We start from the raw sequence: 23,217 nt of genomic DNA on the forward strand, positions 1-23,217 counted from the left end.
TGTCTTTATTTACTGATCACTTGAATAAAGAATGTGGATATTCTTACAGCACTCTTCTGGGTGACTGGTGTTTGCATTGCTCATTGAACCTAAATAGGAAACACCCACCAAAACCTCAAACAAAAAGCTGGTTGCAGATCCTTGTACTAAGGCAAACTCCTACTTTAATAAAGGGAGAATTTGCTTGGGAGAATACAGCAAGATTTAAAAGGAGTGATGGTTGACATTAGGACAGAGACAAAGCAATTCAGAGTGCTGGACAGTCACAGTTCAGCAAAATCATGACATCCAGGGGAAAAAACTATGACTTTTTTTTTCTAGCCTGTTCCTTGGGAAGAAGAAAATTGTACTGCCCATTACTGCAAGTTCATAATCTGCTCTTCTGAACAGAAGCGTTTGGTTGGCTGATGAAGGTTGGTTTTAAGACATCCAGCAATTGCAGAAAGGTCATAACTTATTATCCATGCTCCCCTGAGAAATCACTCATCCCATCTCTGCAGGAAAAATAGTAAGATGGTATCATACTTTAAAAAAAGACTTTTCTGAAATAAAAAGAAAGTATTAAAAATGCAATAAAAATAAAGGCAAAGGATTAAAATATTAACTGCAGAATCATTTACTCTTGCTTTATTTTCATAGATCAGACTCTGTTCCTGAGGAAACAGAAGAAAGGCAGCAGGTAGCCAGCAGCAGAGAGCCAGCGCTCTCACTTGTCTCTGTCAGTGCCCGCTGTATAGGGAAAATGACAGTTTGCCAAGAGCCAGCAAAAACCTCAAGGTAGCAAAGTATTCCTAATGGCTATGAAACTTTGGAAGCAAACAAAAATATAAAAGGGATAAAAGGTCAAAAGCCCTGCATTGTGCTTGTGCACTCAGAAGGACTTTTCTCAAATGTCTTTGAATCTCTTTTGTTTCAAAATAATTTTCAAAGCACTTTGTAAAATATTGCTGTGAACTCTAAAGGATGCAGAATACACCTGTTTTTTGCTCGGAGTTTGCAAAGCAACAAGTGTTAACACGGCCTGATCTTGTTCATAGCAATATCAGTGGCTCACACACATCGTGTGTGGAAGCCTTGTCTCTGAGCGTAATTGCAGCTGTTCTCAGAAGAGGTTTCTGCTGGTGGTCAGTGCTGCATGTGGTGTAACTAACAGAGCTGAAGTGTCCCAATTAACAAACTTCAAAAAGTTTGGGGTTTGGGGTTTGTCCTTTGTCCAAGGAAGATCTGATATGGGTGCTTAGAACACTGGAAGAATGTTAAATCTTGTCCAGTATCCTGTGTGACTGTAATCCACATTATAACATGCACTACTGTAAGGAATCCCCTGGCAGGCACATATTGCACAACCCTTCCCTCATATCATGCTCTGGTCTACCATCATTGGAAACATGATCAAACCAATGAGGAACTGCATGTCATTTTCAGTCCTGTCCAATTTTTCACCTGCTAAGTAGGCCAAAAGAGAAGGCTTCCCAGCACATACGAAATATACCTATAAACATGGTCTTTTGTTCTAGGGGTTTCCCCACTTGGTCTCTGCAGACCCTGTGGATGAACTACCAGGAGCTCCCTGATCACATAGGGTTGGCTCCCCTCTTTTCTCCAATGCAAAGTTTTTAAGAGAAAAAGGTACATGGAGGCAAACAGTAGCATATCTTACTATGTGCTAGGGCATAGGGGATTGTTATATTTTGCTATAATGTTAAGAACATAGCTGATTGTGTGGTGGGAGGCCTTCAGAGAAAAAAAGAAGTATGACAAGGAATGAGTTGCATAGCAAATAAAATGCTCTGGTGAACTCTGAGATTTCACCAAACCTTTACTAGGATTTTTTGCCACATTTGCATGAATCATCCTAACTGCACTTGTCTAGGTCCACAATTTACCCCAGCATGGGAGCAGAATCCATGCTTCATCACTGAAAACAGATGAGAAAGCAATGGGCAGAAAAATCTCTCTGAAGCACTCATGGTTAACTAAGTTAAGGCATGCTCATCTTATTTGGGTGCACTGAGATTTAGTAATTTCCTCATTTTCCCAACACTATGACTCACGTTTATCAGTTCTCACAAACACTGGCATCCTCTCCTCTTAATTTCAGTATATGCTTTTACTCTTCATGCCTCTTAGCTAGTTGTCTTGGAAGAGTGGCCAACAGCTTTCTTCCTTTGCCAAACAAGCACTGCAACTTTCTATCATGTTCAGGAAATAGTAGATTCACCTTTTTGTCACTGTTCTTCTCAAAGAGCCACCAGTTAGATCTCACTCCCTTCAGAATTTTCTCAGCTCCTCTGATAGACCAGGAAGGCCTAATTCTAACTTCAGTGGATGTCTCTAAGTGGAAAATCTAAGTAGCTGCACTGAGTAGTACAGCAGCAGATCGAGAAGATCCCTAGGTGCAAATTTTACACAGCATTACAAGTCTTGCAAAGTTTGAGTTTAATAACATGATTTGATAAGACAAAAGAAATGGCTGGAATCATGAGGAAAGAGGGGAAGGTGATGTGGGACTGTGAAGAGGAATACAAATGAGATGGAGGTTTTGTGTCTGAAAGTGGGATGGTTGCTACAGTCTTTATTTTTTGTGTCCAGCATGTTCTGCAAGGGGTGATAACAGCTAGCATTTAGATTACAGAAACAGTTCTGACTCAAAATTGAAAGAGCATTTTCACTAAAATATTGATGAAAATATGTTTTCTGATTTTCTGTTCTAAAAGCTTGTTTCAGTAAAAGTTTTCCAACCAGCTCTAATAGCAGGCAATAGAGTGTATTGAACTAGAACAATGGAATTGTTTTTATGATATATGTTATCTAAGAATGAAGGAAAAGTACTGGGGTGTGCTTGCAGACTGACAATGACTTCAGAACTAATAATGTCACTGAGAAATATTTAGACAGATTGGAGTTGAGTAACACAGCCAGGCAGGATAGTGCAAAATAGCCAAAATATATGCTATACAGTGACAGATGCAAAGCGTACAATGCAAGTCTTTGTTTTCTAGACAATGACGTAACTTTCAACCTCATTATTTTCTCAAGGCTATTTCTGCCATGTATACTCAACAAGTTTCCTGAAGTGACAACTGCCCATCACATGTAACAATTCCTCCACTAAAGGCCACATTGTGGCAGCAATTTCAAGCAGTGATTTTCCTTGGTGTTAAAACTCCATGATTTATCTTTCTTTATGTACCTCAGAGGAAATCCACCATTTCGTAACATTTCCATCAGCTAGAACAATCTTCAAATTTTCTCAACAAGTATGTGGGAGACTGCCGGCAGGAATTTAAAAATAGAGTGATGAGAAAGCGTGAAGTATATACCACGTGTAGCCCCCTCTTCTTCTAAGGAGTGATTACATGCTGGTTAGCAAAATTCTTTCAGGTCCATGGCATATTTCAAGTGTGATCAAGGGACAATTATTTTTGACTATGTGCTAGTTTTGGCTGGTGTAGAGTTAGTTTTCATCATAGTAGCTGGTACGGGTCTATGTTTTCGATTTGTGCTGAAAACAGTGCGGATAATTAAGGGGTGTTTTAGTTATTGCTGAGCAGGGCTTACACAGAGCCAAGGCCTTTTTGGCTCCGCACCCCACCCCACCAGCGAGTGGGCTGAGGGTGCACAAGGAGTTGGGAGGGGGCACAAGCCAGGACAGCTGACCCCAACTGACCAACAGGATATTTTACACCATACGACATCATGCTCAGTATATAAAGCTGGGGAAAGAAGAAGGAAGCAGGGGGATATTTGGAGTGATGGTGTTTGTCTTCCCCAGTAACCGTTACGCGTGATGGAGCCCTGCTTTCCTGGGGATGGCTGAACACCTGCCTGCCCATGGGGAGCAGTAAATGAATTCCTTGTTTTGCTCTGCTTGCATGCATGGCTTTTGCTTTACTTATTAAACTGTCTTCATCTCAACCCATGAGTTTTCTCACTTTTACCCTTATGATTGTCTCCCCCATCCCACCTGGGGGAAGTTAGCAAGTGGCTGTATGGTACTTAACTGCCTGCCCAGTTAAACTGTGAGAGTCTAAAAAGTGAAAAGAATAATAAGTAAATTTATTTGTTCTGAAGGAATATGAAGGGTAGATGAATAGGGAGTTAGCCTGTATTTCTAAGCAGTTAATTATAATATTTAGAACACTCAGATTACAGATTATAAGTAAAAACTAATTAATTTGAAAAACAGGCTGAATTATTGAGGAATTTATGGGTTTGATTTTCAAAAAGCACCTAATGCCTTTTGCAGCTGATATTCTCTATGGTTTAGCCATCAAAATAACTAAGTAATTTTCAAAATCAGCATTTAAATCACTCAATTGCTTTTAGGACATTTCCATTCTAGCTACTAAGTCAAAAAGATAATAAAAAAGTAAACACTGGGAATGGTTCACATTTCTCCTCTTCTATAGTTATTGATGTAGAAACTGAGTTTAATATTCTATGAATAATGCAATACATCCAGTATATTTGCGTTCTTTAAAAAACCTGATATGTGATGTTGACATTGTCAGTAACCTATTTATTTATTTGTTGAGCTTGACATCTGATCTTGATTGCATATGAAAGTGTGGGGAAGTCAATCAGAGTTGTTAACAATTCTATTTTGAAACAAAGAATATGTGCATTCAGTGCCAGAAAATGACCGATCGGCACTTATTAGGATCAATAACAATCACAAGAAATGTTGATCATGAAATTATTTTCTCCCTCAATGAAAATGTCAATGAAAACCAAACTTTCATTGATTTTGTACTACTACATAAAAATCAAAATGTATTTTTAGATTGTAAAGGCAAAAAATATCAATTTTGTAAAATTTGTAACTCTAGATACAAGTGATTTATAATAATTTCTGTGAAAAATTAGAATTATTTCAAACTTCGCATGCTCTTTTTCTTATGCCTTTTATGGATTATAATGTTGATCACCTCTCTGATGTTTATCCACTGAACATTTTGAAATATTGTGGCTGCATTCCAAATAACAGGTAAATCTGTGGAAAACATTGGTTTAATATTTTGAAGCTATAGAACGTCACAAAGAATCACGTGCCACTATTAACAGAAAACAAGCATATTTTAAAAAATACCTTCACAAAAATTACATCTGTGACTGTGAAAAGCCAGAGACTGAAAAATAATCTGAAAACCCTAATTTTTTGTCTCATTGTAAAATCAAATGTCATTCAATCGTTGCTTGTGCAGTAGCAATAACTCACTGGTTCTCTACCTGTGGTGTGACAGGAGCACTTAAGGAACATGTCTTTATGAATGAGTAAGCTCATCTTATCCTCACAATCTGACTTGGCCCTTTTGGAGGTATTTCCAACAAGTCAACTTTCATATTCATTAAGGATCATTTTGCAGCAATGTCTGTATATGTTTTCAAAAATTGTAGTATTTCTGAAAACAGCAAAAATGTTCTCTGAGATGCCACTATTATTTCAGTTGATTTTTCTTTACAACGGTAGGACATCGTAGTTCAACTTCTCCTTTCTATAAGCAACTTTCAGACTGTTTTTGTTAAGCAAAAGGCTATGACTTTGAAGCTTTTTTATACTCAAGCAGCCAAAGACTTTTTTTATCGAGTTTAACCTTGTTTATCCCATTTTCTCATTTAAATGTTTCCATCGGAGCAGCACATATTTGTTTGTGGTTCATTAGTTCATATAACATGATCACTTTTTTACAAAGTAGTTCAATCCACTGCTCAAGGTTCAGTGGCTGGGTCGATGAAGAGAGAGCAATGGATGTTGTCTATCTTGACTTCAGTAGGGCATTCGACACTGTCTCCCATAACATCCTTACAGGCAAGCTAAGGAAGTGTGAGTTGGATGAGTGGACAGTGAGGTGGATTGAGAACTGGCTCAACAACAGAACTCAGAGGGCTGTGATCAACAGGGCAGACTCTGGATGGAGGCCTGCCGCTAGTGGTGTCCCCCAGGGGTCTGTGCTGGGTCCAGTCCTGTTCAACATATTCATCAATGACCTGGATGATGGGATAGAGTGTACCCTCAGCAAGTTCCCTGATGACACCAAGCTGGGAGGAGTGGCTGATACACCAGAAGGCTGTGCTGCCATCCAACGAGACCTGGACAGGCTGGAGAGCCGGGCAGAGGGGAACCTCACGAAATTGAACAAGAGCAAGTGCAAGGTCCTGCACCTGGGGAGGAACAACCCCATGGACCAGTACAGGCTGGGGGCTGAACTACTGGAAGGTGACTCTGTTGAGGAGGACCTGGGAGTACTGGTGGAAAACAAGCTAAACATGAGCCAGCACTGTGCCCTTGTGGCCAAGAAGGCCAATGGTATCCTGGGCTGTGTTAAAAGGAGTGTGGTCAGCAGGTCGAGGGAGGTTATCCTCCCCCTCTACTCTGCCTTAAGGAGACCACATCTGTGACGATTCATGACACGGACTCCGTATTCATGCACAAGCAAAGCCAAAGTCGTTTATTAACAAAACAGCAGCCTTAATATAGTTGGCCTCCTGAGCTAGTTTTTTTCCCTTCTCTCTGCCTCTGAATGTGTTCTATCACACTAGGTCCACATATGGTATAAATATAGATAAGCGCGCTCTCCTGCTTTGGTGCTCCAGCTGTGCCCCTGACCTTCTGTCCCACATATGAAGGCTTCAGTTCTGTGTTTTTTGTGGGTTGCTTTTCTATCCAATAAGGGTGATGAGATCTCTGGTGCTGTCATGGGAAGCCACATTCACTTAGTCCACACACATCTGGAGTACTGTGTCCAGTTTTGGGCCCCCCAGTTTAAGAAGGACAGGGAACTACTTGAGCAAGTCCAGCGGAGAGCTACCAAGACGATCAGGGGAGTGGAGCATCTCCCTTATGAGGAAAGGCTGAGAGACCTCAGTTTGTTTAGCCTGGAGAAGAGAAGACTGAGGGGGGATCTCATCAATACCTATAAATATCTGAAGGGTGGGTATCAGGGCGATGGGACGAGGCTCTTTTCAATAGTGCCCAATGACAGGCCAAGGGGCAATGGGCCCCAAACAGGAACACAGGAAATTTCACCCAAAAAATGAGAAAAAACTTGTTTCCTGTGAGGGTGCCAGAGCAGTGGCACAGGCTGCCCAGGGAGGCTGTGGAGTCTCCTTCCCTGGAGACATTCAAAACCCACTGGACGTGTTCCTGTGCCCCCTGCTCTGGGTGTGCCTGCTCAAGCAGTGGGGTTGGACAAGATGATCTCCAGAGGTCCCTTCCAACCCCTACCACTCTGTGATTCTGTGATAAGAAATGTTTGGGGTTTTACAAGTAACTGTCTCTCAGAAGTTCGTTCCTTACTTTTCTTTGTTATGGCAATGGGTGCCTTACACTCAGTTTGTTGTTTATTTTGTTTGTTTGGTTTTTTTTTTTTTTAAATGACATCAGCAATATCACATCTCTTTAACTTGTTTGTGATTTTCCAGGATATGCACCTGCTTCAATATTGCTTTTTGCACTTGATAGATAGCCTTGGTAGGTCTCTTTGGCAACATGCTGCATGTTATTTTGTTGTCATTTTCCTGGTTTGCTCAGCTACTCAAAGCTGCTGGCTTATTTTCTTCAGACCTGCTGTCTTGAAAAGACAAATATTACTTTGTTTTCTGAGGTCAGAATTCAGTTTCCTTCCTTTCCCTTTTTTTGCCCAGTGGGAAATGCTCTTTACTCTCCTGCTTTTCTCGTTCTTTTATTGCAGTACGGAATGCCCCAAAGTATGTCCTAATATAACTGTTTCCCTTGTTGAACTGCTGAAAATATCTGGCTAAAGTATGACTCTCTTCTTTTTTAACTGTTCAGCTTGGTCATTGCTGTTGGGAAGTGCTTTCTGGAGTGTCTTTCCAGCTTCTGCCCACTGCCTGCCAGTGTATTGCAGCACAGTACAGTTTGTGAGGCTTCCAGCCAGCTTTGTGCACCCTGTAGCTGTCCAGCAAAGGAGAAATCATCTTCATTTTCATAAACTTCATTATACTCTTAGAAGATGGGTAACAATAAATTGCTCTAAACAAGTAAAGAAGAATAGCATAGGAACTCTGATACCTGTCTGAGATAACCTAAAAGGGATACGTCTGGCACAGAAATTAATAGATAAGTCTGTAAGAACTGCACAGAGAGAAAAAGACCTGATATTTTAGGATATTCCACATGCTTACCTCCTGTTGATGGTGAGAATATTTTTCATCTAATCACTTTTCAGTTTTGGACCCACACTTTGAGAGGTTGTATGCAACACATAGTGGAGAATTTACTTTAATGACAATTTATTTAATAACTATAATGGCTATTTATAACTTTGGAAACCTTCTTTTCACAAGACACTTTTTGTGAGGACTTTTTGGTTATATATATAATGTGCCAATTATTTTTTATCAGTCATAACTTTTGGCATTTTTCAAACTCATGTCATTCATATGTCACTGGTACAATAAATATATTTCAGAATAGTTTTCTAACCTCAGGGTTCTAATAAATTTCAAAAGCAAAACCTCAGATTTTCAGATAGAGCTCAAATTCCTCTGAAATCCATTGAGGAAATGTTGTAGAAAAAGTGTAGAATAAATCCATGAGTTAATTAAAAATTATTTTTCTGTGTTCACTAACTTGGAATTAAATTACTTTCTGGAGTATCATATATGAAATATTTTCGGGAAAAAAAGTAGTATGTAGAATAAGAGAAATGTTTATGGAAAGTGAACGGAAAACAACTTGCTTCTCACTGTTTTATTCCCAGTTGTGGCATGAAAAAGGTGCAAACCTGGTTCTGTCTAGACTGTTGCTCAGCTGAGTTAGCACTGGCACTCTGACTCCCCAGTGCAGCCCTGAAGGCAGTGGGATAACCACCCCTGCCATCCACCTTGCGGTTTGTTGCAGTGTCCTTCAATGATACCCTGATGTGTCCACACAAATGGCAGGCTTTGGGGCTCTGAGTGCTACAGAAACACTCGAGATGGCCTTTCAAGAAATCTTATGAGGTCAGTGGGCACCTCATCTCTGCAATTTTTCATGTGTTCTCTTCCTTCATCCCATATACCCAGGTCAGCTATTCCTTCGTTAAACCTAGTCCATGGTACACCAGAGTCAGACAGGAACTATGATACAGGGCTTTGGTGGGGGCTACTGAATAAAAATACATATTTCCCAGGTGCAGTGTACAGCGGTGGTCGCTCTCCCACCACTTCTCCCATTGAACTATCTAATGGAGCATCACTACAACCAGACACTGCCTTTGGAGAATGACTGGGGACAGCCAGCTCAGCTGCTTAACTACTGTGAAAAGGTTACTGAGTGTGCTTTCATGGAGGCATATTATGAAATTTACAGAAACAGGTGTAAAGCTCTATAAAATACCAAGTTTAGTTACAGACAATTAGATGCTGAATAACAAGCATAAAATGGTACAGGTTACAGTTTGTATTGGTATTGAATGTGTTCTCACCTTAGTTAAGCTGACTTATGTTGCTATGATAAAGGCTGTGGATGAAACAGACACAGGCATCAAGGAACAAACTTATAGTATCTTTTTGTAAATCACTGCTTTCCATTATTTTCACAAATCCTTTGGCCATTTTTTTCCCATATAAGGATTACACCTACTGAGTGGCTTCTGCTGTTTCTTTTATTATCTTTGGATCTGTCTACCTAGTTATATTCCTATGATTAGTGTTATATTTTTTGCAGATTTTATTAATTTTACACAGGTTAGATTCAACTTATAGGCTCAAATTTCAAGCCTTGCCTCTTTTGGACATTAAAAAGACCTAAGTTTATTCCCTGAAGTTAAATTTTCATACAGTAATTTATAATAAATTCTATTAAACAACTATGGTGAATTGCAAGGTTTTAACTAGCTGGGAAGTTTTATAAGCTATTAAGGTAAGGTTAACATATAAAAATATGTAGTAGGAAAATAAGGGGGTTTTAATTTTTTTTTACATTCTTTATTTTTAAGTATGATTTCAACTCAGGCCTAAAGATTAGGTGTTTAGTGCTGCAACTCTGATTGTATTACTACTAGGCTACAGACGAAAGAAAAATGGTCAAAGAAGTTCTCTCCTAATAGGGTAAAATACTTGGGATTACCTGTTCATACATGGGAGAGTCATTCTTTGGGATAGGTTCAGATATTGCTTATATAAGCAGATGCAAGTTTTAGATATGTGTAGGTAAAGACAAAATTGTATTTGATTTATGATTCTTAACCCATATTTCACATGGATCATATCAGTTTTGGTCATTTGAAGTTGTTATACAATAAGCTAATTAAGATGTGTTTTAAGTTATAGGAAATATATATGAAATTCAGCAGTAAGTTTGAAATTCTGAAGAATTCTAATTTACTGTTAACAACGGTTTAGATTTCACTAAAGTGCCCTAAAAAAGTGTAGTTTGGTCAATTGTTCAGTTTAACTGGATCTAACAAAAATTCTATGAGTTGGTAACTGAATACTCCAACAAATTTTGAAATTTTTTTTGACAGTTAACACTTACAAATTACTGATTATTTGCACAATGATTCCTCTGTTTGAGTGATAAATTTGATTGGCTTCACAAGATGTCTTGTGCCTTACAGATGGAAGTGTTTGACTCAGAAGTGATATACGTTTTTACATATAAACTTTTCTCCCTGTTGAGAGCAACAAAGGATGAGTCTCCAGATAGAAATAATTTTACAACACATTGTACGGAGAGGCAACACACTTCAGCTTTTCAGTTACTGTCTTTCAGGGAACTCATTGAATGAATTAATAACAAAGAAGTGGAAACAACAGCTGCTGGGTCAAACATTGATAATGAGACGTTGAGACTTAACATGAAATACACTATGGTGAGCCTCTCATGAGCTAGTTTTTCATAGTAATATATTTTTTCATACATGAAAACAGTAATTTTCTTTCCCTAACTTAAAAGTGAAGTTCAACAGTCTTGTCTCCTTGATTCCATTGAAAAATGGAATACCCTTTCTGAAAGAATTATAGAAGTAGTCAACATATTTGTAGAAAGTAGCTTAAATAACTTAATAGCGATTTGTTGATGAAATTCAGTTACCTCAAAGTACCATTTAATAACAAATTGTATCTTCCATAACTTATATTAAATGCAGGCAGCTCAGAATTATTTATATTCTTCTTATAAATATTTTCTACATTACAGCATTATTTGACTTGCCCAGTTTCAATCAAATATTCATTTTATATATAAATATAATCTTTACATATCCTTATCCTTTGTGTAACAAAATTAAGAGATCCTATAAACCAAATCAAAATGGCAAAAACATCCTAAATTGAGTTCAGGAATCTTCCCTCTTTTCTGGATTATCTCTATTTTATGATGATTCTTCAGTGATCTATAAAAATTAACAGACTAGAAAATGGGCTGTGCCATCTGTTCCAGTTGTGATGACTTCATTAGTCTTCACCTGAAAATTTGAGTGTAGTACATAAACAGATTCACTGTTGTCTGTAAATATATCAGGGTCATCTGTGTGAAAACTGTTTTCAGTTTTGAACCAGCCTACCAGTATTTCACCTTCTTATAAAGAGAGTAATATCAAAAGGGTTATTATGCTGAAAGTAATCAAGGACATTATGAAGAAGGAAGAGTACCTGCATTAAACCAAACTCACTGAGTGCAGGCTGTCTTTCACGTATTTCAAACAAGCTTTGAACGCTCATCTAGTGAGATGAGTTCCTCAGACTTCTCCTTGATGGTAAATCTCCAGGGAAAGGAATACTGCTCTACAGATATAGTGATATAGTTTTTTTCCTTACAATTTGGAATAAGTCAGCCATAACCAGACAGGACACAGTACTTCAAGTTTTAATTAGGGGGTGACTTTGAGGGAAGAGAGGTATTCCTTTGTGAAGCAGATGAATTACTTGGAGGCACAAGAGACAAGTTTCAAAAAACTTCTCAATACCTTCTTTTTAAAAATCACTGGCCATCCATGAAAGGGAAGTTTTTAAAGTCAACTCAGTTAGCTTCAGAAGGAATATCACAAATAAACATTTTATTTTCCTAACAGAGAAGAAATTATATCTGTGAAATGGGAGCTCTTCCCTTGTGAATTAGTGAATAGGCTAGTATATTATTGGTCAATTTTTTACTTCTAATGAGGACAATCCTTCTCCTCTTTCTCTCTGGTGAAGACATTTTACAATATTAATATTTTTTTGTGATATCTCTTCTGCAGTGCTGGCAGACAAAGCATGCCTTCCCCCGTTACTCACAGTAAGAATAAAGACTCACTCCTGGAACCTACCAGTCTCATGAACTGACACACAAATCTCACACACTGAGATTGCAGTAAAGTTTCAGCTCTACAGGTGCTGTAGACTTTTGATTTAATGAAATGTTAGGGATGTCATGACAGCTGGCCTATTTGATTTAATCATTAGGATAAAAGATTTTATTTACAGTACCAAATGGTGAACTGCTTTGATCGACTTCTGGTGTTTCCGTAAGTTTCAGGAACTGTTAGAGCTGGTCAAACATGTTCAGCTGAAATATAGTTCACTAAAACTTGGGTCTTGTCCAACCTGAATTATTTGATTTTTATGTAATCTTATTTTGGGAAAGCAAAAAGAAATTATTGGGCTTCAGGTCAGCATCACATTAGTCTCTAGTCATACTCAAACTTTGTATCTCTATGAAGCTACATCATAAAGCTCTTACGTGCCTTCCCCATGAGTCTGTGGTCTGCTAGTCAGACCTCATTCCCTATGATTCTTCTTAGACCTGAGTTCATGTCATAGGCTCCAAGCCACATCCAGTCTCTGTGCTCCTGCCTATCTGCCACCAAAGGCATGAATGTACATTTTTCAGAGGACACTGGTGCAAAGATGCCGCAGCTAGGACATAACTGAGGTGGCACTCTACTCAATGAAATGGTAGGCAGCAGCGTCAACTGAGTCGTGAAAGCCTTTCAGTCACACAGGGTGGAATAGCCTCACCAAGCACTGCACTATACCAACACTTACACTGGGGCTTATTATAAAATGTTAAGCTGATTTCCACTGTATGATATAGACATATTCTGGGAATCAAATCCTGGATAATAAGGACTAAAGGGCCAGTACTTTTAGGATCTTTTCTGGTATATGCCTATTTAAAACACAAATGATAAACTTTCAGTTGGTTTGCCATAAACTAGACTAAGAAGTGAAAATTAAATGTTTCACTTGTGATAAACTTTGTTATTTGATTTCCATAATTTAAAGCCAATCCCCAGAGTTACTGCTGATGTTTCTTTTATTTATAGTCTCTTATATTACACACATTTTAGGAAGCTAGATTTTCTTCATTATTTTTGAGTGCTTTAGTATTAGGGAGGACAGGTTCCAAAGTTCCAGATAGCAGGGAAGTCAAAGCACAACACCTAATCAAAGTGGGATCACATGATCTTTTTGTTTAGAGGCAGAAGACATCCCTTTTCACAGCTGGTGTATCTTCATAGAGTAATGAGAGATCAACCAGCTAGGGAAGTCTGAAAAAAATTGAGATATTTCAAAACATAACCTTCCAGGTCAGTGTTTTCTGATTTTCAGTGGAATAAAGGTGGTATGTAAGATACTGTGAGCAACACCAAGATTTTTCTCTGTTAGTCTGGGCCAAGGTTGCCTATGGGGCCAGGAAATGGGTTGACAAAGAAAAATACTAACTCTTTGCCTTCCCACTGCACCCACCTTATTATCTTATTTTAGGGGCTTGCTTGTATTTTCTATGTCAGACCTCACATTGGAGCCTTAAACAGGTTCCTGACTCAGGTTTCTCTATGGACAAAGAACTCTTCAAGGTCTGTGCTGATGCCTTCAGTCTGCTGAAATGCACAGCCAGACTGTGGGAGGAACATCATTCTCCTTGGGTCAGAGCTCCTGATGCTGTGGGACTTGAAAGGAAGTTCCTTTAAGGTTTGCAGTAAGGTCAACCCAGCAATGAAAATACTTGTAATACTTTAAAATGAACTTTATCTAGCTGAACTCAGAACATGTTTAAGGGTCCTAGCTCAGGATTTGAGCTGAAATGGCAAATCTAAAGGAAAGGTTGACATGGGGAGGGGGGACAGTAAGGCAACGAATATGGTAGTAAAGAAAGGATTTCAAGGAAATTTGGGAAGATGGAACATAGACATGGGTATGGCCTTTTTTTTTAGTATTAAGACAAACATATTTTGATTATGCTTATTCCTCTGGCTTTGCCTTTTTGAACTCTGGTACCAGCTAAGGACCATCAGGATGGAGTGTGAATTAGGCATCAACTCAGAAGACTCAGCCAGCCTTTTAGAACGTGGATTTGAATAAACACTCTTCTCAAGTGGGCTTGGATATTTTTTCCTTATCAAGAAAACAATACTGATAAACAAATACCATGCCATCATCCCTTATTTCATCAGCTTTGCCATTTTTTATTAAAAAAAATGCCTGGTTTTCATTAAGTCAGTCATCTGTAATTCTTCTGGAATTCACAAAAATCCCTTGCCATTGCTATATTTTTTAGCAAAGAATAATGAATAGCTGATAGGATGAAATACAGTGCTACATAATTGGCAAATGGAGAACGTTTTGCAGAAATCACTCAAACTATTTTGAATTTCATTTCTAGTCATGGTTTATTTAACACTATCAGAGTGCTGGAAGAGTTTCACAAAAGATTGATGGTTGTCTAGAGCAATTCCTAAGCGTAATATTATGTCTTAAAGAATTATGTCACTTTCTTTAAGGGTGCTGAAAAAGATATTACTATGCATCAGTAAAAATTCAAGTTTTACCAAACCATTTGTATTGCATAAATCAAGTAGAGGGTAAGGGTTTCCCCAGAAAACAATTATGGAATGGAATGAGATGGCCCAAAAGGAATTTACTGTACTAAAGCCTGATTATGCTGCAGCTACAATGAAATTCAAAACAAATTTTAAGGACAACATTTTCAAGGATTTGTGCCCAGGGCCCTGTTTACATGGAAAATGGTGTTTCTTGTCCTTTGAGCTCAGACTTGTCTATGAGAAAGAGGTGCATCTGCTCAGTTTGAAGTGTGGATTTCAAACCACTTTAAAGCTGGTAGAAAACACTTTTCAGCTTGGTCTGGCCATTTCTTTTCAAATGATTCAAACTGATTAGAAATCTTTCAGCTGAAATTAAATATCTTGAAAAGAATCTCTGTGTGTCCCCCTATATATTGCGTATATAGGAAATTGTCACAACTAAATAAAGGGAAAAATGTTTAATTAAAACTAGTACTATTTTTTCTTTTTAATGTAGACAAGACTGCAGTCAAATTAGCTCAGTGCTGTTATGTAATATTTACCATTTGCCATGGACTGAGTCAGACTCCACTGGAACAGGGAGAAGCTCCTGAACATCTACAATACGTTGATGACATCATCGTGTAGGGCAACACAGCAGAAGAAATTTTTGAGAAAGGAAAGAAAATAGTCCAAATCCTTCTGAAAGCTGGTTTTGTCATAAAACAAAGTAAGGTGAATGGACCCGCACAAGAGATCCAGTTCTTAGGAATCAAATGGCAAGATGGACATCGTCAGATTCCAATGGATGTGATCAACAAAATAACAGCCATGTCTCCACCGACTAGCAAAAAGGAAACAAAAGCGTTTTTGGGTGTTGTGGGTTTTTGGAGAATGCATATTCCAAATTACAGTCTGACTGTAAGCCTCCTCTATCAAGTGACCCGGAAGAAGAATATTTTCAAATGGGCCCTGAGCAACAGCAAGCCTTTGAACAGATTAAACAGGAGATAGTTCATGCAGTAACTCTTGGGCCGGACCGGGCAGGACAAGATGTGAAAAATGTATTTTACATACCAGTGGGATGGGGGAGAGAATCAGAAGGATTTGTACTATTTCCTTCCCTTTCTCAAAAACTTCTTCTGCTGTATTGCCCCACACGATGATGTCATCAATGTATTGTAGGTGTTCGGGAGCTCCAGCTTGTTCCAAAGCATTATGGATCAATCCATGGCAAATGGTAGGGCTGTGTTTCCACCCCTGGGGCTGTCGATTCCAGGTGTACTGGTCATCCCTCCAACTGAAAGCAAACTGTGGCCTGCACCCTGCTGCCAGAGGGATTGAGAAGAATGCATTAGCGATATCAATTGTGGCATGCCACTTGGCTGCCTTTGACTCCAGTTCGTATTGAAGTTCTAGCATGTCTGGCACAGCAGCACTCAGTGGTGGAGTGACTTCATTCAGGCCGCGATAGTCTACTGTTAGTCTCCACTCTCCTTTAGACTTCCACACTGGCCATATGGGACCATTAAAGGGTGAGTGGGTCTTACTGATAACTCCTTGGCTCTTCAGTTGGTGAATGAGTTCATGGATGGGGATCAGAGAGTCTTGGCTGGTGCGATATTGCCACCAGTGCACTATTGCGGTGGTGATTGGCACCTGTTGTTCTTTGACCTTCAACAACGCCACAACAGAAGGGTCCTTCGAGAGGCTGGGCAAGGTAGACAGCTGTTTAATTTCCACCGTCTCCAAGGCAGCTACACCAAAAGCCCACTTGTAACCTTTTGGGTCCTTGAAATACCCTCTCCTGAGGTAGTCTATGCCAAGGACACACGGAGCCTCTGGGCCAGCCACAATGGGGTGCTTTTGCCACTCATTGCCAGTTAGGCTCACTTCGGCCTCCAATACAGTTAGCTTTTGGGATCCCCCTGTCACTCCAGCAATGCTGATGGGTTCCACCCCTATATAGTTTGATGGCATTAAGGTGCACTGTGCGCCAGTGTCCACTAAAGCTGTATACTCCTGTGGGCCGGATGTGCCAGGCCATCGGATCCACACAGTCCAGTAAGCCCGGTTATCCCTTTCCTCCCCTTCGCTGGAGGCAGGACCCCTCTAGTCCTGATCATAGTATTCATCACTCACTTCCTGTAAATACGAATCACAAGTGTCTCTATTAGGATCAAAAATAAAATCAGTGTTTCTACTCCTCTGTCTGGGGAATTGCTTACTGGAAACTGGAGCAGCAGCTTTCCTGGAAGAACCTCCCTGAGTGATTTTCTTTGATATTTTTTTGCAGTTCACATACCCATGCCTCTAAGATCGAAGTAGGTTTTCCATCCCACTTCCTCATGTCCTCTCCATCATCACGTGGGTAAAACCATAGGGTGCCCAGTTGTGTGTATCACCTCTCTTCAGCAAAGGGATGCTTACTCCTAATGGCTGAAATACTGGTCCATACGGGTGGGGAGTAGAACATATACTCTTCAAGCTGCTGAACCTTCTTGGACAGCTTCTGCACAGCAGAGACGAGGAAGGAAGACATATTTGCTATCTATAGAGTCTATCAATCAACTCTGCCACCGTTGGTGCCTCGTCGTCTTTCCAGGACATCACAGCCAATGAGTTCCCATGCACTGATGCTGCACTTCATACAAACTTCCACCACATTGATCATGTGCACTGAGCTTCATCTGGATCTTTGGATGACTGTTGATTGTCCAGGTCACCATAAATCACCTCAAGCACAGCTAATTCCCTTAGATACTGGATACCTTTCTCCATGGTTGACCATTTTCCTAGGCGATATACAATATCTTCCTTAACGGGGTACCTTTCTCTTACACCAGACAGGAGTCGCCTCCAGAGGCTGAGGGCTTGTGTCCCTTTTCCAATTGCTTTGTCAATGCCCCCTTCTCTACAGAGATATCCAGTTGTTTGGTTTCATTCCCCTCTAATTCCAGACTGCTGGCCCCATTATTCCAGCATCGGAGCAGCCAGGTGACAATGTGCTCACCTGAACAACGGCTGAAATCTTTTCACATATCTCACAGCACACTCAAGGATAGGGATCAGGTCGTTTCCATTTCTTGTACGAGTTCCTCCTCTTCCTCCTCCTCTCCTTGTGATGGCCCTGCTTTTTCATCATCTCTTTCTAAACGAGTTGACTTTCTCTTCCAGGATTTCTTCTTGTGCATATGGGCAACTGATACTGTCATGGGTTGGTCCTCTGATTCAGCTGCAACACTTGTCACCGGGGTTTGAGTAGCTGCAGTGTTTGTCGCGGGGCTTTGAGTAGCTGCAGTGCTTCTCGCTTTCCTTGTCCTTGTCCTTTAAGATCCAGAGGCCTTCTCTTCCCCTTGGGGGTACTGAATAGTATTAAACAGGGCTCGATAGGCATGGGCCAGGCCCCAGCACATTGCAGTAATTTGTATCTCTCTGGAATTGGCAGGGTGACAACATACTTCCTCCAAATATTCTACTAATTGTTCAGGATTCTGCACTTGTTCAGGAGTGAAGTCCCACAACACTGGCGGTGCCCACCGTCTTACGCATTTGCCCATACTATCCCACATACCCTGCCACGCATAGCTATTCAGCCTTGGAACAGATCTCTGGGTGATATTCTTAAATTTCTTATTAACCTTTAGACAGAGCTGAAACAGCCTGCCAAAGCAATATCAACAGATATATCTTAACTACCCAAGGATGTTCAAGATACTGAAAAGTTGTAATGAAAGAGGAGGCGTTATATAAGATGGTAGCTAAGATGCCGTTCTGTATTTCCTCCATAAAAAAAAACTCTCAGAGGAGGAGATATAATTGCTAATTGTCTCCATGAGGTGGTACCCGACGTACAGTAACGGCTTCAATATAAACTTCAAATACCAAATAAAACTCAAGACCAATGTTTTAAAAACAACTCTCCCAGGCAAAACATCACTAATCACTGCAGAGCACAGCAGACCACAAAAACCAACACCAATCATTAACAGACACAGCAAATACAAGAACATGGTGTAGATCAGATAAACTAATATTGAGAACAGAGTCTGTGCTGTGACCAGCAATTGTTATTATCTCAACCCTTTGTGCCCCACGTTGGATGTCAAAAAGGGGTGTTGTGGTTCAGTCCCCGTCAGCAACTAAACACCACGCAGCCGCTCGCTCACTCCCCCCACCCCTGTGGGACGGGGGAGAGAATCAGAAGAACAAAAGCAAAAAAACCCCAAACTTGTGGGTTGAGATAAGAACAGTTTAAAAAATAAAATAAAATAATAATGATATTAATATTTATTATTATAATAATAACAATAATGATAATAAAAAGGAAAAGGGAAAAGAACCAGAAACACAAATGATACAACCGCTCACCACCCGCTGACCAACACTGCCGATCCCCAAGCTGTGATTGCTCCCCCCTCCCCCGGCCAGCCCCTCCCAGGTAACATACTGGGCATGACGTTACATGATATGGAATATCCCTTTGGCCAGTTTGAATCCGCTCCCTTGGCTGTGCCCCCTCCCCTCCCGGCTTCTTGTGCACCCGGCAGAGCACGGGAAGCTGGAAATGTCCTTGACTGGTACAAGCACTACCCAGCAACAACCAAAACATCGGTGTGTTATCTCAACATTGTTTTCATACTACATCTGAAGCACAGCACTGTGCCAGCTGCAGTGAAGAAAATTGACTCTATCCCAGCTAAAACCATGACAATCTCAGGTCATATCCAAAATCAGAACTGGCCAAGCATTTGTCCGAGCATTTGTCCAAGCGTTTGAGTGAGTTTGGGAAGTATTTTTGCCAGCCCTTTCTCCTAATATATTCAGTGGTTTGGGCAAAGCATAAGAAAGTAGGACTGAGTGTCTAAGCTAGCATGCAAGGTACTTTTTTGGGTCCCTGTTGCTCCACTGATATTTCCCTCAGCCCACACTGAATTGTTCTATTATAGGACTGGAAAGACTAGGTGGGTCACAGACCTGCGGTCCTTGGTGGTGTGATAAGTACTTTGGAAATAAAGATGCTATATATACATGTATATTGGTATTGTTATTTTACATAATAATATACATGCTATCAGACAGAATTGGTTTTAGTTCTTCATTTTCAGGGTAAATGTCTAGCCATCAACTCGTGACAAAGAGGAGGAAGTACTGCCAAGACCATTACGAGAACTGTACAAGGAAGTTTGGTACTGTGCATCACTGGGAGAGAAATATCTGGAATATGCATCCTTCTGGATTTAAGCAACTATCTGCTTAGTATTATCATGCCCAGGATCTTCCCATCAGGCACCTACATACAGCTTCCCTTAGGGAAAATGTCTCTATATAGAGCATGAATGTGTCTGCATAGCCAGGCAGAGGCTGAATAGAGGTTTTGAGGATCCAAATTTTGAATGGGAGGTTGGTGGCTTATAGGGTGAGGCTTAGACATCTTGTGTCTTGTTGAAGAGACAATGTTGAACTGAACCAGTATGGTCCACTGCTTAGTTCTGGCACTGAATTAATGTTTCAACAGACAGACTTAGGTGATTCTAACTTGTGAGTTGCAGACTTCAGTGCTCCACTGTCATAATTTTCTGTTAGAAGATATTGCCTTAGTGGAAGAAGTAGCAGGAAAAAAGTGACTTCACCAGTAGTAGGTAATGCTAATTTATCAGATGGGATGGTATCTAGTTCTGCAACCTAGCTATAATAGTAGTGACCTTTTTTTTCCTAAGTACTTCTTGGGAGGTAGCCCAAAGACCTCCCACCTCTTTGGCAGCACTCCATTAAAATAAAAAGATTCTGGTTTCAATAGTCACTGTTGAAGGGGAAGGGATATTAATGAGGTCATTAAAAAGTAACCGAATGCCAGCCAGATTCATATAGTTTTCCTTAGCTTTTCAGATGAATTAAAATGCACATGTGCTACATGACATAATAAGAAAACAAGAAGGGTTACCAAAGGAATAGTACCAGAGTAGAATGGGTCTGACAACTAGCAAAACCCATGGGCCAAGTGATCAGTTCTGAGACCACAATGGATGGTAGATGAACCTGGAATTATTATTAACATTGAATTGATACTTTGTTTTACTAATTCATATTCCTAATTTACACAGTTCCATCATGAATGTATGAAGTTTTGAACAATTCACTATTACGGTAAGTGTTGGAATATGTTGTATCTAAGCTGAGGTTATTCTGGTTATCATGATTAACAAACATTTTCAGCTTAGTTCTTCCAAATTGTAGTGTAGCTTAGGAGGGATAGATTTAACATCATGAGGATGTTTAAAACACTGCTATTAATTCTGAAGGTGATGGTTTACCATTATAAGAGGAAGGACATTTCAGCGCTTCTTTTTCACTGTCACATATTTAATGCTGTACAAAATATTAAAATGTTATTAAATATGTTATTAAAATGTTACATTTTCAGGACAAAACTGTGGTCTGGGATCTGCAGTAAGTCTAAATTTTTTCTAATATCCTTTTCTTCCTACAGATGTGAAAGTCATTGATATTCAGGGAGATTATAATGTCAGAGTACACCCTAAAAAAGAAGTCAGAATTTTTGAAATGCAAAATGAATGCAATTTTTTTGTGTAGGATATTGCATCCGTGTTCATATACATGGGCAATACAGAAGCACGCTGTGTCTCTACTGTGCTAATGAGTTCAAAGGAGCTGGGAATATAGGCTGTGCCCAGAGTAGCTGTTACCAATTTCTGACATTTGCCACAACCTATGTTTCAAAAAAGGTTGCCTTTCTCCTGCCAATGCCCTAGTCTGTTCACACAGGACTGTTTGAAATGTGACATCTGATTTTGCATGCCAGAGCCATCCTGAGAAAAATAATTTAATTAAATATAAGCAATATTCTGAAATTTGGGTTTGTTCTGATTAGCACCCTCCCCACCCCCACATACATGTGCACAAACGCACACACAGATTTCTCCACAAGAACAAAAATCCAGCTCTCTTGCTGCAGAGATAGCCTTATAGTAGGCTGCCTCAGATTTAGATTGCCTTGTAGCAAAGCAAATGATGAGAAAGATTTTCACTGGATTCCTGACTCTTTTTAAGAGACTCTTCTTCAGACTGAGTTTGTAACTGTAGCAGTTTTAAGTAAGTAAATTCTGATAGAAAACTGTTTCATCAACAAGACCTTCAATATTGCCTTCCAAAATTTCAGTTTTTAATGGTTGTTTTAAGTCTAGAGATTGTCCATCTTGAAATCAAATCCTGATGTGTCACTAGGCTTGACTTCTCAGATGGGCACTCTCACAGACATGATTTTCTGCCATTGCATTTAAACAACAAAATTAAAGGCTTATTACACTCATTACACTCTTTGGTGATAAAGCCAGGATAAAAGACTGGAAACAAATGGAAAATATCTTGGTTTTAATCTTGGTGTGGTTCCCATTGCTGAGCTGTTGACACATGATATAAATATAAGGTCTCATCTAGTGCAACTGAAGGGTAGTTAGCTGTGATGTACTGATGTAGCAGAATGAGCTAGCTGGACCAAAAGGCCTGACTAGATGTGAAATTCTTGGAGTTATGCAGTCCAAGACTCTGTGCTGCCTCTGACAGCTGAGGAGACTCTGGCTTATGTCTCTTTCCAGTCTAACCCTTTTCAGTGATATTTTCTCATGTTTGCCATCTGACGCACTTGCCTGATTGCTTCCTAACCCAGGTCAGGAAGAAAGAAGAAATAGACGAAGAGAGAGGAATAATCCTAGACCTGATATTTCAAACGATTTAAGAAAATTCAACTCATTTTAATGGACATGAGTTAGCCATCAATTGCAACAGCAGGTCTAAAAGATGACAGGGAGCAGTGAGATCTAATGGGGAAGGAGGGAGAGTCAGAGGGTGGCATGTGTCCACAACAAGACAGCAGGACTGGGCAGTGTAGGTTCAGATTAAGCAGGACAAGGTGGGACTTAAAGCCCCATAGCTTCCTGTGCACAGGGCCAGCTTGTCTGGAAATCCCTCAGAAACAGTTAAGAGCAACTTTTTTTGGTGAGTGGTTTCCCCTGCAGTTTGTTGTACCCCTCAAGGACAAGGGACGTGTGCTTTGCAAATGCCTCCCATCTCCCGTGTTTTGGTTATTCAGCCTTCCCTGTCCCCCGTGCAAATTTCTCTTGAGCAATATCACTGAACCCACAAAGCATAATTTTTTAATCAACAGGATATGAAATCATATGCACTGATTGCAGAATAAAACTGGCATTCTGCTGCAGTATATTCATTTTGGCACATTTGTATTCTCTTTCCTGCCAGGTTTTGTCTAAAATATGTGCTATGTTTTTTATCTATGCTGCACTGGATTGTTCTTTTTCATTTCTTTCTGTGTTCCCGTTTATTGCAGTATTTATTTATATAGCTTTTCTTCTCAGCCTGTAAGAATCTATCTCTTGTCTCCCTGTTCCACACAGCTTCGGTATCCCTCCTCACCACTGCAGAAACTACACAGCCAGTTTCCTGC

The sequence above is a fragment of the Phalacrocorax aristotelis genome, chromosome 4, assembly GCF_949628215.1.
Source record: "Phalacrocorax aristotelis chromosome 4, bGulAri2.1, whole genome shotgun sequence".
Taxonomy (NCBI): domain Eukaryota; kingdom Metazoa; phylum Chordata; class Aves; order Suliformes; family Phalacrocoracidae; genus Phalacrocorax; species Phalacrocorax aristotelis.